At 37.7% G+C, this 12,891-nt stretch overlaps 1 protein-coding gene across 11 annotated transcripts in view; it reads left to right on the top strand.

Moving 5' to 3' along the window:
- The window catches only part of LOC141917819 (nipped-B-like protein), a 172,970-nt gene that overhangs the window by 22,671 nt on the left and 137,408 nt on the right, over nt 1-12,891 (top strand). Inside the window, exon 2 of one of the 11 annotated variants that reach the window (XM_074811407.1) lies at nt 7,813-7,877. The exons of the other annotated variants lie outside the window; for them this stretch is intronic. The gene's annotated coding sequence lies outside the window, so the exon portion shown is untranslated. The remainder of the gene's footprint in view (nt 1-7,812; nt 7,878-12,891) is intronic. 11 annotated transcript variants of the gene reach the window in all.

The raw sequence follows: 12,891 nt of genomic DNA, 5'->3' as shown, positions 1-12,891 counted from the left end.
CTGCTTTTTGTTTAGTCCTCAGTAATCTGGTAAAGAGGAAATACAAAATTATCAGTCTGTGCTGGTTATTAATCAGTTTTGTAGTTTCTTACAAATTGTGCAAAGTATTGCTGAACAATGTCAAAAATACAGAATAATTTGTAAAACATTCAGTTGTGTCCACAGGTAAAAGAAAATGTTAGTATATTTCAGTATCTGTACAGGTAATACAAAGCAGCAGTCCAGCAGTTGACTAATTCTTTGCATCCAGAAGCTCTGTAGCTATCATTTAAATTGAATCTTGGATTACTGAGTAGTTAGCTAAAAAAAAAAAACCAAACAAAACACAGAACCACAGAACTATCATATGCTTCAGTTTTGCATGGGCCAGTATTTGTTTAGCTTTCTGAGGCAGAATTCCAACTGAAACCAGTAGGAAGTGTGCAAAATAAGTGTCAGAATCATGCATATTTTTTTATCTTGACTACTTAATACATATAGACTTTTTTTTTAAAACCCATTTAAACTATATCTGATGGCTTTACCCATACACAGAGAAGGAGCCAGTGCTGTGATTTTTAGGATAGGCAATTATTAAAACAAGATTCCTGGGGATTATCTCTTCAGAAGATGGGAGGATTTAACATTTTGTTAATCTTTAGATAATTGATACCTGGAAGATGTAGAATGAAGCTTACTATAAGTTGATCAGCGTCAAACCTGAGGAGACACTTAATTTCCCTCTTATAAGACGTTCTTTATCAGATGAGATATGGAATCGATTGGTGCTTTGGTGGGAAACTGAACTTAAGTAGATAATAAAAAAATTAAAGGAGCTATCATGCATTTCATAGAGGTTTTCAGAGACAAGATTTCAGTTGCATGGAAAAGCTATGATGAGGTTCAGTGTCTCAGGAGAAATCTTGCACTGAGAGCCTGGCTGTTCATGATTGTTACTGATTCGATTTCAGTGTTCATAAGGATAGTAATATTAACCTGAAACTTTTAAATGCCTTGTATGTCCAACCAGAATTACTGGAGAAGTTGCATTTATCTGCAATTAGAAATTGTGTATCTATTGCATAACAGTTGACATGAAGCATGGGACAAAATAATGTATTGTAATTTGTAAAATTAAATAAGTTCTGAGAGATCTTTCTTTTTTGAAAGCACGTTATTATAAATGAGTCAATATCATTAGTCAAACACTTCAATGAGATTCTTTATCTTTACTGGTGTTTCTGCGTATTAGAATTTTGCATTTCCTTCACGGTGCTTTCTGGTTTTCTTTGATCTTTGGCGTATTAAAGCCTGAGATCTCATGTATGTTGCAGAAGCCTTTGCCTTTTTCTATAGTGTTTTTGATCTTTGATCTTGTTATTTGCTAATATAACCAATGCCCTATTGAAGTGAGCAATTTTATTTTCTAAACCATTGGTGATCAGTGTATTCATCAAATTACATTTTCTTGTGGGAAAATATTTTAGTGGATTTCTGAGTTATTTGGTTTTTTTCAAATAATCTTTAGAAGGTTACTGTTACCTCTTTCCTTTCAGATTGCCCAATAAATTTTGTTAAACAATTAAGAAACTGAAGTAGTTCACCAACTAAATATAAACTCTGTTTAAGCCAAAGTCCCTGTTTTAGATGGAATAAATAGGGATGTTAAAAATTAAAATAGTGATTTTGATTCCTTTTTTACTTTACACACTTCTACCCCTATCCTCCTTATGTCAAGTCTTTGTAGATGGTTTTTCTGCTCGCTGTATGTTCTTTTTATATGTGGCTTCAATATCTTGATTAAGTTTGCATTGTTGCTTCCCTGCATAGAGCAAAGGAAGCATACATACTGAGCCTGGGTGCCTCTGGATTATGACCAGAATTGTGATGTCATTTTTTAACAAAAACGGAAATTGTGGGAACTTTAAAGTCAAGTAAAACTTCATGAACTGCAAGGAGAAGTAGAAGACTATACCTTATGACAGATTCTCTTTTAGAAAACTTGCCATGTGCATTTGAAGTCACCTTAGATTGTATTTAGGAGACCAATTTCGTTCCTTCATGGCACCTACTGCAATTTTTTTGCTCGTCTCTTTCAAAACGTCTTACTTTAAAAAAATAATTTGCAGTCAGCAAGTTTTCTGAATCAGAACTGTAGAAGGTGTATGGGAATATTTTTCACTGTCTGATGCTGATGTTTTGAAGAGCTGTGATGTGCAGTACAGGCACAGGGAAGGAAAGATAGCTGCTGGAAGATCATAGAATCACAGAATGGTTTGGGTTGGAAGGGACCTTAAAGATCATCTAGTTCCAACCCCCCTGCCATGGGCAGGGACACCTTCCACTAGACCAGGTTGCTCAAAGCCCCGTCCAACCTGGCCTTGAACCCTTCCAGGGAGGGGGCAGCCACAACTTCTCTGGGCAACCTGTTCCAGTGCCTCACCACCCTCACAGGAAAGAACTTCTTTAATCTGAATCTACCTTCTTTCAGTTTAAAACCATTAGCCTTCATCCTATCCCTACACTCCCTGATAAAGAGTCCCTCCCCATCTTTCCTGTAGTCCCCCTTTAAGTACTGGAAGGTGGCTATAAGGTCTCCCCAGAGCCTTCTCTTCTCTAGGGTGAACAACCCCAGCTCTCTCAGCCTGTCCTCATAAGGGAGGTGCTCCAGCCTCCTGATCATCTTCGTGGCCTCCTCTGGACCCACTTGAGCAGGTCCATGTCCTTCTTATCTTGGGGGCCCCAGAGCTGGACACAATACTGCAGGTGGGGTCTCACAAGAGCAGAGCAAAGGGGGAGAATCCCCTCCCTCGACCTGCTGCCACACTTCTCTTGATGCAGCCCAGGAGACAATTGGCTTTCTGGGCTGCAAGTGCACGTTGCTGGCTCGTAGTCAGTTTTCCATCCACTAATTACCCTAAGCTCTTTTCCACAGGGCTGCTCTCAATATACTCATCACCCAGCCTGTATTTGCGCATGGGATTGCCCTGACCCATGTGCAGGACCTTGCACTTGGCCTTGTTGAACTTCATGAGGTTCACACGGGCCCAACTCTCAAGCCTGTCCGGGTCCCTCTGGATGGCACATCCCTTCCCTCCAGCGTGTTGACTGCACCACACAGCTTGGTGTCATCAGCAAACTTGCTGAGGGTGCACTCCATCCCACTGTCCATGTCGCCAACAAAGATGTTAAACAGCACTGGTCCCAATACTGACCCTTGAGGAACGCTACTCATCACTGGTCTCCACTGGCACATCGAGCTGTTGACCACAACTCTTTGAGTGCGACCATCCAGCCAATTCCTTATCTACCGAGTGGTCCATCCATCAAATCCATGTCTCTCCAATTTAGAGACGGGGATGTCATGCGGGACAGTGTCAGAAGCTTTGCACAAGTCCAGGTAGATGATGTCAGTTGCTCTTCCCTTATCCACCAGCGCTGTAACCCCATCGTAGAAGGCTACCAAATTTGTCAGGCACGATTTGCCCTTAGTGAAGCCATGTTGGCTGTCACCAATCAACTCGTTATTTTCCATGTGCCCTAGCATAGTTTCCAGGAGGATCTGGTCCATGATCTTACCAGGCACAGAGGTGAGACTGACTGGTCTGTAATTCCCCGGGTCTTCCTTTTTTCCCTTTTTAAAAATGGGGGTTATGTTTCCCCTTTTCCAGTCAACAGGAACTTCTCTGGACTGCCACGACTTCTCAGATATGATGGATAGTGGCTTAGCCACTTCATCTGCCAGTTCCCTCAGGACTTGCAGATGCATCTCATCAGGTCCCATGGACTTGTGCACTTTCACGTTCCTTAGATGGTCTTGAACGGGATCTTCTACAGTGGGCGGTTCTTCATTTTCCCAGTGCCTGCCCTTGCCTTCTGCATCTTGGGTGGTGTGGCTGGAGCACTTGCTGGTGAAGACTGAGGCAAAAAAGTCACTGAGTACTCCAGCCTTCTCCATATCCTGGGTGACCAAGTCTCCCTTTTCCTTCCAGAGAGAGCCCACATTTTCCCTAGTCTTCCTTTTATCACCAATATACCTGCAGAATCTATTCTTGTTGGCCTTGACATCCCTGGCCAGATTTAATTCTATCAGGGTTTTGGCCTTCCTAACCTGATTCCTGGTTGCTTGGACAGTTTCTCTGTATTCCTCCCAGGCTACCTGTCCTTGCTTCCACCCTCCATAGGCTTCCTTTTTGTGTTTGAGCTTGTCCAGGAGCTCGTTGTTCATCCACGCAGGCCCCTTGGTGTTCTTACCTGACTTCCTCTTTGTCGGGATGCATCGCTCCTGAGCTTGGAGGAGGTGATCCTTGAATATCAACCAGCTTTCTTGGACCTCTCTTCCTTCCAGGGCTTTATCCCATGCTACTCTGCCAAGCAGATCCCTGAAGAGGCCAAAGTCTTCTCTCCTGAAGTCCAGGGTATATGTGTAAAGAAAACCTCAAGCTGGTGGTATACACATGTATTCTTCAGTAGTCAGTACACAGGTACAATGGGCCACATATTCCAGTTTAAATGCTGCTCTAGAGTGTTCATGTATGGGTAAAGCCTTTCATCTCTCCATCAGAAAATCATCCTGTGCTGGGATGGAATGTCTAAAGCTCTTGATGTTTACACCTGCCATTAGATGTTAGTGATTTAATTTATTCCAGCTATATTTGTTTAGTTTTGTAATCCATTTAAATGTGAGGTCGAAAATCTTTTATTTTTTTTTTTTTGGGGGGGGGGGGTGTGAATATGGTTTTCATGCATCTTTAGCATGCAATACGTAAATGCTGAATTTACTACTGCTGTCCTGTAGTGTATACCCAACAGACCCCCACAACATCCTGTGCTTTTCAAAACATTCCTCAATCCCTAGTACAGCAGTGTTCCCTATAACCTTTTGCATGACATAATCCTGCCAGGCTGCTGTCATCATTCACAATCCTTTCCCTATCTCTCATGCATCTTTGGAAAATCCTTATTATATGGTACACAAATTTCATGCTTGAAGCAGGGGTGGAGGACAGAGAGATGTTCTTAAAGTTACCTTTAAAATATTAATTTGTATAATGACAGTGTGTTTTGGTTTGATAGTCAAGGAAAAATATCTTTTGTTCCCTGTAATTTCTCCAGGAATTGAGAGTGACACAGGATTAGTGGGCTCTAGTCAGGTCAGCAAGTTTATCTCCTGCAATAGCTGTAATGATATAATGGTTGTCTACCTCAGAAGAAGCCATGTAAAACACTCCACACACTGTTTTAATTTGTCTCATAATTTCAGTCTGACAGCATTACCATACAGAGAGTATTACCTGTAGAAACAGATAATTAGTAGAGTAAGATACTAAACAATTGGGAATGCAAGTATAAAACAGTAGACAGAAAGGTGATGGATGGCAGGGTATTCTGGTAGTGGTTTTTTGCAGGTTTTTTTAGATGTAGTTTCCAGTTCTTCTCTGTAAGAGCACTGCCTTTGCTATTTCTTTGCTGTTGAATTGTGTGTTACACAGCTATGCAAGATCCTGACTGGTGGTTAGTTCTAGTAGCTATACCAAAACAGTTCTGTAGACCAGTAAATCTGTTCCTATTGCAGCTGATTTTCAAGAGACATTTTCTTTACTAATTTTCAGGGGGGCTGGAAGTTTCTATTTTGGGGACAGAATATTTCAGTATGTATTTATCCTTCAGGTTTCAAAAAACTGTTGAACATTGCTGTACCATAACAGTAATTTAATAATGAATTTATGATCTGGTAATTCCTGAAATTAAATTATGTGAAATAACACTAAAAAATTACAGATTTAAATGCAACTATATAACATTTTCATTCCTAGCTCCTTTACTTCAGTAGTATGTAACACTTGCTTTTCTAGCTTAATAAGGAATTAAAGCAATACTGTTAGTTTTTGACCCTTTTAATTAATCATCTTTCTTGTTATGGAATAAGCATATTGCAATTCTGAGCTGCATTTTACTTTTTACCTAAGTGGTTACCTCTGCAAAGGCTTATCTAGAGACATACTCTATGTACTAAATTTCTCCTCATGGTTATAACTTTGTTTATCTTGGTCTTTTTCTTTTTTTGCTTTGTAAAATTAGATTTCCAAATGGAAAGTAGTATTTCAGATAAGGAGACAATATTAATTTGTTATGTAGTTTACAAAGATGGAGTATGTACTAGAAACTCTTGCAGATATGTTTGTTATGAATTTATATATGTGTGATGTTTTCTTGGTGGTCCTAGTAAAGGTGCAGATTTTGCTGATGGGTAATTTCTGTTAGTGAATTGATATAAAATATATTAAGAATGTGCTCTTAACAGAAGTTGTTGAACTAGGGAATTGTGCTTTTTTTATAGCTAAAAGCTTAAATACTGACTGAAACAGTAAGCAGAGGAAAACTGATTACTTTCTGACTGCATGCTCTTTTTTTTTTTGTGAACATTTTGTGATGATGTATCTCTATTCCATAGTTTGTTTTTATTTGTTCTAGTTAAAGACAGACTGGGAAGTTCTGCACTTCTCAGCAGTGGGTTGTGAAAGAGGGAAAGGTTAGATTTTAGCAGTAAAGGATAGGCCATTTCTTACTTACTTTAACCCCCTAATCATTAGTTTATAGAAATAACTTAGAGTCCTTCTGATTTTTATTATTCTTTTGTATTGATCTCCATCTCTCATTCTGCTAGTTTTGGAAAGACATTTAATATTGAATGATGTAGTTAAAGAAAGATAAGGAAGCGATGTGTGGCAGACTGATAATGCCTTTAAAAGTATTGCTGAGTCCCTGATAAGTGTCTATGCCAAGCTCTGATCATTTACTCTTTCTTCAGTTTTTGTTCCTTAATCAGCTTTTAACTTATTTGAAACTTATTTGTGTCTCTTTGCTTGGTCATCAGTTTCTGTTACAAAGTCTCTTACAGGTTCTAGAAACCATTTGATATCAGTTGTATGTAAATTTTACATATTCATAAGTACCATCTGTAGTTATACTTCTCATGCTTACATAATTGTTGCAATTAAAATGCCATGACTTGGAATCTTCATGAGTTGTGGAGTTTGGTTTCTTAGTATCATAGTTGCATCTTTATTAGTTTTATGTTTTAATGGACATTTAAACTACTTTTTCAGATACTGAAAGTAGGACTTGGTAGTATGAAAATCAGGTGGTCATTTAGTGCCTTTTTGAAAGAGCTATGCATTTCTGACCACTATGCATCCCTTGAGAGACCTGTTCTTGATCATTTGCATTTTTCAGTTTATTCTTTGATCTTCAGTCCTTTCAAAACTGTCAGATGAATGCCACCAAATCCTTGTTATTAATCACACTGCTTGAAGCAGATCCTGCATTTTGGATGGACTCCTGTATTTGACAATAAAATGCACTAAGAAGTGGGAAACTGTCTTTTATAGTTCTTGTCAAGACTCTAATGATGGTGTGAAATTCAGATAGTAATCTAAATTCTTCTGTACCTGGAGATGTTTTTGATTTCCTGATATTTCTGTATAGGACTCATCAGTGCTGATGTTATCTAAAGACTATAAATGTATTTAGGTGTTTTATATTATTCATAAAATCGAGGATTTAATTTAACTGCCTCCCTTTTCTTCATCACCATTTTCTATTATAAAGCCTCTTACAGGTCATTCTAGATAAAATTTGAAGTCTGTTGTATGCAAGTTATACACTCAAAAGCACCATCTGTAGTAATCCTTTTCATGTTTACGTAATTCTTGGATTTAAAAAGTCAGGACGTGTAATAAAGATTACTGCTAAAGAAAATAAAATATGTAGTCAGTTTGAGTACACAGACTTTTTTTTTTAATTTTTTTTTGTTTTTATTTTTTTTCCCAGTTTCTGGGCAACCTGATCTTGGTGTCCCTGCTTGAGCAGGAGGATGGACAAGATGACATCCAGAGGTCACTTCCCACCTCAACCATTCTGTGATTTTTTTGGGAGAAAAGCAGTGAGATACACAAAATCATGGATGCATGCGCACATTAGTAGTCCTCTATTCCTTCCCCCTCAAAGTGGGGCAGGGAGGGAAGAGAGAAAGGAAACGAGTATATGCAATGTCTTTGGTATTTGTTGCCATGGACTATCTACCTCATTGGTACTAAAAGACATTGTTCAGTGTGATGGAGAGTAGTTGCAGTGTTAGCTTGATGGTAATTTTTAGTCTTGTCAAATTTGAAGTGACTTGTTTTCTGCTGTTCCTTGTGTTGCATACTGAAAAGGAGAGCTCTACAGAAATATCTGCATGGGCAGACCATGTTTTATGGAAGAATAGGTTTAATACATAAATCATGGACATAAGGAAAATAAGTAGTTGGGGCAGGTCAGGAAAAAGTAAGATTGTGTGTTGTCTTCAGTCACCGAAAAGCTGTGTTCATAAAAGTTTTGGGAAGTGTAACTGTCTTCCTTTTGACTCATTTGTATTTGTGCTGTCCACAGAGTCAGCAGAAGCCCTATTCCATAAGAGGATGGGAATCCCAGTTGTAGTTACTGATTGCATGTATTTAAACTCATTTTTCCAGCTTCTTCCCCAGTCTCTATATGTGCACATGCATGTATGCATGCACACCTGTCTGAGGAACTGAGCTGATGCTTTCTAACTGTGACTCAGCCTCATAATTGGGAATTGTGAGACAGCTGGCAAAACAAACCTGAAGGAGCAGAACAAAACCAGACTAGGATAAAAAGATGTGAAATTAAAAAACCAAAACAAAACAACAAAAAACACACAAAACTTGGATGGGAAAAAGGGCAGTGAAGGATAAGTTGTTTGGTTGGCAATCACAGTAAGTTTCATAGACTGTTCTGTAAGCTCTTTGGCCTTCTTTGTCTTCTCTAGCCTTGTGCCTTCTGGAATTGCTGTGGAAGGAGGAGGTAGCCATTATAGAAGTGCCATGTTCTGTGTTTTTCAAAGTAGTCTGCAAATAAAGTGAAAACTTTTAGCACAGTTCCTCAGTGGGAAAGTTTCTTAGATTTTTGTGTCATGGGTTATGGTCCTGCTTTGCTCTTTTCAGTGAAAATAAAATCCAGTATTGATTGCCCATAGTCTAATCTTTTTATATGACCTGCAGTGTTTTTACTTGGTCTCCAGTGATATGCCTTGGTTTTGACATTGTTCTCCCTCTAGGTAGACAATTGATCACTCTTGAAATGACAATAAATATTCCATCTTTCATTTGTTCTACCCACTTTTATTCTGATTAATAAGTTTATACCAGAAGTTATGATAGAAATTTCCAGTGTGATACTTTGAATTTTCCCTATTTTTTTTGAAAACCAAAATTGAAGCTAGATCACAGACATATTATTTGTGTTTAGCTGAACTATTTCAAGGTGTGTGACTGACTTTGTCCAAGTAATTAGAAATAAAGGGATTACTCAATCCTTGTCTATGTAAAGGCACTTAAGGCTTTTAATGTAAGTTAACAGGAGAAATTAAAGTGGTTTAGTTGAGCTACGTTAAACATTTGAGTTAATATTCTCATTCAGAATTAGTAGCTTGAATTCAGCTGGTTTTATTTTACTGTAAAATTAAGTTGTGTTGAATGAACTCTATTTAATTTGAAGAAAATTTCCACCTGGTTTGAGGTGGTTAAATCTGTTAAAGAAAAAAAATCAGATTAGTGTTTTGGGGAATTTCTATGCATAAGGATATTTTCTTCAAAGTAATGTTCTTCATTGTACTTGCTTTCTACTAACTGGTTTGTGGTAGTCCTTTCCACACAAATATTAAGCTGTTGTTTTGCTCCAAATTATTCTACAAGAATGTTTTCACTGTTAACAGCTATTCTGTATTCCTTTGTATTGCTGCTGGGCTTGATGCCTTGTAGAATTATTCCTGCAGTACTCAGTGGAGGTGAGCTGAGCGTGTTTAACATAGACAAGTCAAACATTAAAAATCCCCAAGCCTTTTTGTGCATGGCCATCATAATTTTGAGATTCCACCTGATTGTTATTGATGGGATATTTGTTTATGCTGTGACATTGGTAATTTTGGAAAATTTGAAAGTTAGGAAGTTTAAGCTTGACTGAAGTGATCATAGCCTGTGAGCAGCTTTGCAAAACAATTGCTGCTCCAATTGCCATGTAGCTTTGGTTTAGATTTGTTATATCTGCAGCCTATCAAGAGTAGGATATGGAAGATGATCAGTAAGGTGAAGAGATGCTGCTTTAGAGAAATGTTTTTCTTGGAACTGCATCCCTCTTTTCATCATGGTTTGTGAGTTTAAGAAACTTCTATCATGTTTGTGCTGCAGATGTAGGAGAACCAGCAATAGCAGCAGCAGTTCAGGATGACATAGGACACTTTCCTAGGTAACTGTGAATCCTCCTCCAGACCTACAAAGGCCATACCCCAATATAATAATTTTCCTAGCTATTGAGAGATGCCTGATTGTTACAGTCTAGCCCCAGTTGCTCATGTTGAACTGGTCATCATTTGAACTTAGTTGATTAACAATAATTCCAACACAATACCTTTAGATCTTGTGTGCTGTATGCTTCAGTGCTTATTAACAACTTTGAATATGTGTGTTTTCCCAGCTGTAGTCTTCGTTTGTTTCCTATACTATGTCTTTGAGTTCATCATGCTCCAAAAGTTTAGCTGACTATGATGTTCATATGACAAAAAGCCTTTAGTCACCAGACTGTGTGTGCAGTTGGGAAAAAGGAATATCTTGGCTGACTAGTAATACTGTTTTACATGCTTGTTGAGGAATGACTATGTGTAAGATTATAAAAAAAATACAGTGCCATAAAGTAAAGAGTCAGGGACTCCTGACACTAATCATTCTTTTGTAGTCACAAAATTATGGAGCTCTACATTTTTAGGATTGCTAAATAGGATAGTGTGTGCCAAAAAGTTTATGTAATCCTGAATTTTAGAATATAAACACTAACTAAAATCAGTTATCAAGAGGTGAAATTTTTCATACGTTTGAAGTATCTTACACAATTATTTATTAGACACACTGTATTTTTTTTCAAGGTTACTTTTGCTCTCATGTTTAATCTTTCCAAGCAGTGTGTTCTTGCAAGATGTTAGTAATCTTAATTAAAATGTTAAATTCCATTAATTATTTTGGGATTTTTTTAAAAATAATGTTAGCATACTTTCCTTTAGAGAGAATATATCTTATCTGTATGTTGCATGAGCAATATAAACCACCTCTTGTAAAATGAACCAAGTGATGGTTCATTTTAGTGATGGATAGTGAATGCTATAGAATTACAAAATAATTGTGCAAATGTGTACAATAGGGCAGTACAACCAAAGCTCTTTATGTGGTTCTGCACATAGTTGGTAAAAACACTGATTGATTTAATTATTTTCTGCCTAATAATCATGGTACTTGCTTTCCAAAATTATTAGACCAACAGACTTAGATAAACATTAGCTAATTTCAGTTATATTTTACAGGGGGGTGAAAGTCTCAAGACAGTTTAGTTTGTAAAAATTGGTTGTTGGATAGAGGAGAGATACTCATGCCCCCATTGAGGATAGAGGCTGCAGCACGTGCTGTCTCTCTTCCATCTAGCAGCTCAGAGGTGTGGGAGTGGATTTGATGTGAGGGGAGGAAACTGGATGTGTTACAGAGGGCTGTCGTTAGAGCCTTTGGATGGAGGAATTGCATCATTGTGGGAGGGGATGGAGGGAATAATACACCAGTCCAGAAGAAAAGCATCTTAACTGCCTACAGTGCTGTACAATATCTCTCTTGGATGTGCATGGAGCTTAAATTGAAAAACAGGCAACAAGATTAGGACAAAAGGGAATAACATATCCAATATAAAAAGGCAGTGAGCCGCTTTTGAAATGCAACACACTAAATCTGTTTATATAGAATTTTTCATTGGCATTTATTGTGGATCTCTAAAGAAATGTTATAGTTGTGCATCTGTTTTATTAGTGTGTATTAAAGAAGCTTAGAGGTATTTTAATTGTTTTTCTAAGCCAAAAGAGAGGCAAAAATGGTGTGACTGCAAGACTTGTGCAAAATCAGCTTCTGCCTCAACAGGTATATTTCTTCCCAGCTTTGTTTTATAAAAGCTGTGAATCATCTGAGAGGTGAAGGACAGAAGTGCAAGATTAAAAGTTGGAAAAGACTCCTGAATTAAATAGATTTTGGTCCAGTGTTTAGTCACTAGGTTTTCAGCCTGGTTAAGATCCAACCTCATTAAAGTCTTTAAAATATAAGTAATGTAAGTACACAGTTGTTTTTAGAAAAGGATAATGCTACTACCAGCTAACATAAATGAGACATTCAAGAAAGAGTTGAAAAAACCCAAGTTACTATTTTCTCTCTCATACCTGTCATAACTATTTTGTTAACAAAGATGTGTGTTGCAACCTAAAGTGCTCTCCATTTGACAGAGCTGACCTACTGAACCCTTTTAATTGCTCTTGCTCTTCTACACATCTCTTAGCTATTTTCTTTCGATAATGAATGAACTGTATCTAATATCAGCTGCTGCTTGTGTGTCTGAGCAAGCAAAAGGGCTGTGCTCACCAAAAAGAGTACAATTATAGATGTACTTTCTTTGTTGCAATAGAAGTTGCATGTGGAATATGTAGTGCAGATGGGAAATAAATGTATGAACTACTGAAGTAGGTTGGGGCTTTCCCTTTATGTTTGAATTTCTCAGCTATGCTTAATATCATGACTGCTTCCAAGCAGTTAAATTTTTACAGTTTAGTTCTATGTTTGCTTCTGCAGAACAAAAATAATTCAGTAGCTCTCAGTAGTGTCAGAATCTTTGATGTGGAGAGGCTCATAAAGAGGATATTTTGTGTTTGAAAATATGTAAAAGGAGCAGTAATAAACTCCTTGAATAACTGGATTCTCTCTGACGGAAGTTCTAGCTGATTTATTTTGCAGAACTGGTGAACACAACTACCCTACTAAGGTATTTTATGTC

Source organism: Strix aluco, chromosome W, assembly GCF_031877795.1.
Source record: "Strix aluco isolate bStrAlu1 chromosome W, bStrAlu1.hap1, whole genome shotgun sequence".
Taxonomy (NCBI): Eukaryota; Metazoa; Chordata; class Aves; order Strigiformes; family Strigidae; genus Strix; species Strix aluco.
This window is presented reverse-complemented; position numbering and strand designations above follow the sequence as displayed.